Here is a 6,154-nt window from a genome sequence, read left to right as displayed (position 1 = left end):
TTCATTGAAAAAAGAAGAAAGGAGGAGAAGAAAACTCCAATTTGAAATTGTGCACAAAAAAACATAATTTCTTTTATAGATCAACTGTCATATAAGCGCACAAAGGTCCTAATATATACAAATGCTACAATAAACCAGGCACAACATACAAATGTAGCAAACTGGGATTCCAAAACCCCATATTAGCAATAAAAGGGACAAAGTATGGCTACCATTTCAAATTTAAGGCCAGGTCCAGCAGTGATTCTACTTGGCGTATGGTCTTTGTTTCTCCTGTTGCTTCAACTACTCCGAACAGATTAGGATCAAACAAATCTTGTCATGCTGTGCTTCAGTTTGTTGATACCGGACTCTTGTAGCAATGCATTAACCTCTCTGACAAGTCTACCCTTAAAAGTGTATCATCAGCTTCAAGTGGAGGTCGAAGTGGCCCTTGATGCGTTGGGGAAAGNATTCCCAATTCTTGCCTTAAAACAAAAATACAAATTAAGAGGACTTGAGCAAATTTATTTGTTAGACATATGTAGTAAAACCTATGAATAGTCAGCTAACAACCAACTGCTTTACCATTGAGTTGTTGAGGAACAATGAGAAATTAGATATTGATTTAAATTCCCTTTCTCAACCCATGACCAGTATGAGCTTGATTTTCCTTAAGTTCCTGTATTGTGTTGGATATCAGATTGACATTGAAGGTTCAATGGTCTCTAATTTCTCTATTTGTTTGATAACTTATTTCTAAGTAAGAGAAACCTCCTAAAAGAAGACCTTGAACTCTCATTTTCTCCAAATAATCATAAGTAATATGCAATTTAGAGTGACTTTGTCATCAGAGTCCTTAATCAACATGGATGCCTTGCTTATAAGAAATAGCTAATCATAGTAACTTCATCACTTTTCCTTCATGAGAAATATTAGTTGAGAATTTGATACTCATAAATTCCAGATTCTAAACTATGATACATATTATTTTCTTCAAACTCGTGTAAAAACAAACTTTCTTTTAAATAAAAAAAAAAAACAAAATTTGGTTCTATAAGTATTTACAAATCTTTGAGACTTATGAAACTAATGCTGAAATGCCATAAACACTCCTACACCTATAGAGAAATTAATAAAGGCAGCCATCAAGTTTGAACATTACAATAATCAGTGATTGCAAACATTTACATTGGCACACTAAAAAAAGTTTGCAAAACATTACACCACAACAACATTGCATTAAAAGAAAAGATGCCACACAGAATTTAGAGACAACAAAAGACTAACTTACGTCACTTCTAGCAAGATCAAGGCGATTCCATATGACCATTAGAACAAGTTCATTGAGTTCTCCTTTCTCAGCAGCTTTCTCAATTTCCTGCATATAAGAAAGTTAATCAATAGTCACAATTATCCTACATGAATAGTTTGACTCAACTTCCCACTTATGGAAAATGCTACAAGCTACAAAGGATGTATGAGTATGGACAGCAACGAAATGAGATGTCCTTAGATATAAGACATAAATATTTCCTTCATAACGAAAACAAAGGCAGCCAAAAAAGGAAAAAGCAAAGGGCTTTTACTTTTCAGAAGGACTTCTATCGACCCATGTGTATGCAGAAAGCACTCTTTAGAAATGAACACATATTCACAATTTTAAAGCCTTAATCCCTTGACTGATTAAGCCATTTGTGAGGCATGAATACTGTAATTTATGATTACATCTTCAACTTCTTCAGCAGCTTTGATCAAGCTCGAAACCAATCTCCGTGCTTTTCTAACATCTTCTTCTGGATACCCTTTCAAGCGTGTGCCAATTTCACGATACTCTTCAATCTTTCTTTCCTCTTCTTCTTCTTCCTGTTGACGTCTTCGATGAAGCTCCTTTGTCTTTTCCCGTTGCCGTGCTTTCCATATAGTGCACAACTTAGAGGTTACATGAGTTCAACATAATAAGAATGTGGGTTTTACATTTAGGCAACATATTGTTATATACAGAATGCACACGATGCCCCAAAACCCATCAATCAGGACCAGTTATCCATTCAATTGAGGGAGTGATCATAATGTGAACAAAATATTTCAAGAATTAAGAAAATTATAACATTGGATTAAGCTATATATATGTGAAAGTAATAAAATGGGAAACAGTAATGCTATAAATTAAATTTAATTCTGGAGGACATGGACAATGCAATATAATTCAAAATAAATTTTTCTTAACTGGTAATAGGCAACTGTGAAAAGAGGTTCGTCTTTAACTTGCATGTCAATTGTAATTTCACAAACAATAAACTCAGATTGCTCAATTTGTAAGCTATGAAGGCATTCCATTAAAGCTGTTATAGAAAAGCACTTCAAATTGACTGAGATTGAGTCAAGCCTAACTTCATAAGCTATTCTAATATTTTTCATAGTAATAGAGGCTCAAGTGTAACATGACCCTGCATGATGTAATTTTGCACACATAAATCTCAAATATGTGATCACTGTCAAAACATACCAAACCATTTATTGGTGTGGTGCCAAATGATTCCAACACACTCTTTTACTGTAATTAATTTGTATTAAAAATTGCAAAACACTCTAGTCAGGACTAAGTGTAGCAGACAGTGGCCTTTAGTTATCAGCTCGAAAACAAATCAATAAGACCCACTCTAATAAATTCCTTTAGCAAAGTTACACACGGTGACTGCCATTAACCATTTTACAAACACTATATATATATATATATATATACACGCACAAATTAATGATTTAGTGGCATATATGGGAAATCTACCATTGACCCATCTCAGGAAATCAATAAATTTGAATACCCAATAATCAAAAAAGAACAATCATCCAGTCAACATAGCAAAACAAGAAAAATAAGAGACACCCATTTAAGAAAAGGTGAAAAGAACGCCATAGCTGATGCATATTGACAACTACATACATACATACATACATCATCATAATACTCCTTTGGAAGCCCATCTATAAGCTGCTCATCCTTGTTAGTGCTAACACATTTGCCTCCATTTTCTGTTGAGATAGCTAGAGAGAGCTCAGTGGGTCAGAGATGTTACTAATGGAGAATGTAGTTTAGGCATTTACTTGGCCCAAGACTTTTATCACACGGAATAGGCCCAAGCACTTGGCTCGTACTTGGCCCAAGGCTAAAATAGGGTCAATATATTCACATTTTAATCATAAAAGTAATATGTCACTTTCTAACTGCAACAACATTTTTTTCCCTTTTTGTTCACTGCTCACACTATTTTTATTATGCAATGATCACAGCAAAACATGACGATAGCTGTAAAAATTATAAAGTGTTGTATCCTTAAACTTATATTGTATTAGTAGTAAGTAAAAAGAATAGAGGCATGTTTTAATTTTAAAGAAGTGTTATATTCATAATATTTTTATAAGTTTTCACAATAAATTTTAAATAGTAAGTTATTATTGGTTTTAAATTTTTAATATGAACATAATATTAAAATTACTTTCTTATCACTTGAAATTTATTGTGAAAATGTTGTGGATATAACATTTCTCTTAATTTTATTGTTGGATGTTTGATATATGACTTAAGATTATCATCTTTCATCATCTCCATGAAATGAAATTGTAGAATAAATTGAAAATTTACATTTAAAAAAAATTATATATGATATATATATATATATATATATATATTTAATTATGTATTAAAAAATAAAAAGTCAAATTAGATAATTTTTAGAAAGAAAAAAATTATGCATAATTTAAATAAAATTTGTTTAAAGAAAAAATAATGCAACTGGTCGGGTTTAAGATTTTTCTAATTAAAAAAAATAAAAAACAAAAAACAAATCCTTCAAATATTTCACGTACCAAAACCTGTTAAAATTTCCGAATTTCATCACAAATACATCCTATTTCTTTGCCTATAATAAAAAGAGTGAAATCAAGCATCCAATTTGTTGAGCACCGTAGCTAATTACCATCCTGTCCTTGGACTTTGAGAGCTTTGTGATAGCTGAATCAAGTAGATGCGTGTTTATTTATCCTCATCAAGCAGCTGAATTTCGTTTAGGCAAAATAATTAAATAAATATATTTGAGATCGATCTCGCAGTAAAATTTGACTTCGATGGAGTGTTTATATTTCCTTTCTATGTTTTACACACAGTACTATGAAGAAACTTTTTGTTTTTAGAATTATAGCAACCATTTTGTTAAATTTTTTTTAGCAGAAAAATAAAACATTATTTACTGTTTTTAAGGTTAACAGGAAGTTTTTTTTTGACAAAATAGGGAGAGAAGCACTCATGCCTATTATTATTTGTGAAGCATGAAATGGAGCATAGCAAATGTTTTGGAGTATTTTTATTCCTCTTTATATAATAATAAATAATTAATTACAAAGGGTAAAACTTAGTTACAAAGTGTCCTTAAATTCAACAATGTCATTGCATTGACCAAATGCCTCATAGTTGAGTTTAATTTTCCTTATAAAAGATACCATGGCTTTTTCCATACTAATCGATACAATTATATATTTGATTTCAATTGTAAAACCTAAAATAAAACAGCTAAACATGTGGACCTAAGTTTTGTCAAATTACAAATTTTCTATCCTACCTCAATTACCATAACCCAGGAGAGAGGTGTCCATCACTTTAGCTTTTTTGGAAGCCTAATGAGGGCACCCCCTATCCATCACTTTAGCTTTTTTGGAAGCCTAATGATGGCCCCGGGCCACAGACATAACCCTGGGTCTCGTCTTAGCATCACCACTTTGACATGGATGGTGAATTAAGTAATGTAAAGTCACACCAGGCAACTATCTTTTTATTTTTTATTTTTTTTGATACCGCAACTATCTAATTTGGGAGAAAGTATACCATGTTTCGGTAATACCAATTCAACATCTATTTTGACATTTTCTACCCAATAAATGAGTGACACTTGTTTCAAAAAACCGCATCAGACTACTCCAATAAATTAATCACAATCTTCTATACTATTGGGAAGATAAATTAATCATTTATTGGATTAGTGTGATGTAGTTTTTTGAAACAAGTGTCACTCATTTATTGAGTAGGAAATACCAAAACAGATAAATTTAAATTTAAATTTATAATAATTTATTATATAAAATGTGGGGCCTGAAAGTCTGATAGCCTCGGCCCATTTTACACCCGGCCCAAGGCCCATGCCGAGGATGGAGAATTGCCCGAGGACGTTGTGTTGAGGCCTGGGCTGTAAGGACCTCGCCGAGGATGACCCTGTCCTCGGCGAACCGAGGACAACACAAAGTGGGGGGACAAGCTTAGGACAGTTTGTCATCTCCACAATAAATGCACTCACCTAATCCCTTGACCGCCCTAATGGAGATGTGACTCCTGGACAGGGTAACCTTGGCCACTACAAATCACATGATTACTGATAACACAGCTGATGGGACGGACGGTCAGGAGAGAAGCGCACAGATGATCAACAGGTGGAAGAAAGAGATGGTGAGAAGAGGGCTATATAAGGGGAACCAAACAAAACAGCGAAAATGGGAGGGGGGGGGGGCGGCGTAAAGGAGGATCCTCGGATGAACGCCGAGGAGGAACCTTGATGAATAATCTTAGCGTGCCAGCCTTCAATGGGTGAAGATCCTATTTTGGGGTGTTGTCCGTTTGTTAGGACCTAGACCTTGAACCCACTCTCTAAAAATTTATTGTTTGGGCTTGTTGGACCGTTTTTCCTTTTGATTTCAAAAGGCTTTTCCAAATTGAGTCCCTACATAAAATTTATTATGAAATTATTGTAAAAATAATATAAATATAAGATTTCTCATAAAAAAATGTTAGGACCATAATTAAATTCACAATTTTTATCTTTTACTACAACTTTTCACAAAATGTATTAGGTTAATATCCCTATCGCTCACAATTCGTTATAGTGTGAGATGAAGCAAGAGTTGGAAAAATAGTTTTATATATATATATATAATTATATTTATATTTATATTTATAATTCAATTTGTGGGAAATATGGATTTGAATGCTCAACATTTTTATTAAAAACACCAAAATAAAACTAGTTTTGAGGGATAGGAAGAAAGCAAGGTACAAGGTCCGGTTATAATGTCTGTCTAATTTGTATGTATGCAAAAAGACTGATAGTTGGGGGTGTGTGTGTCGGTTGAG

The 6,154-nt window shown here is 33.1% G+C and overlaps 1 pseudogene; it reads right to left on the bottom strand.

Annotated features, from left to right (window-relative positions):
- Nucleotides 1-305: 305 nt before the first annotated feature.
- LOC111991474 (protein PALE CRESS, chloroplastic-like) lies at nt 306-4,629 on the bottom strand (annotated as a pseudogene).
- Between the last annotated feature and the right edge of the window lie 1,525 nt (nt 4,630-6,154).

The sequence above is a fragment of the Quercus suber genome, unplaced genomic scaffold (genome assembly GCF_002906115.3).
Source record: "Quercus suber isolate HL8 unplaced genomic scaffold, Cork oak 2.0 scaffold_970, whole genome shotgun sequence".
Lineage (NCBI taxonomy): Eukaryota > Viridiplantae > Streptophyta > Magnoliopsida > Fagales > Fagaceae > Quercus > Quercus suber.
This window is presented reverse-complemented; position numbering and strand designations above follow the sequence as displayed.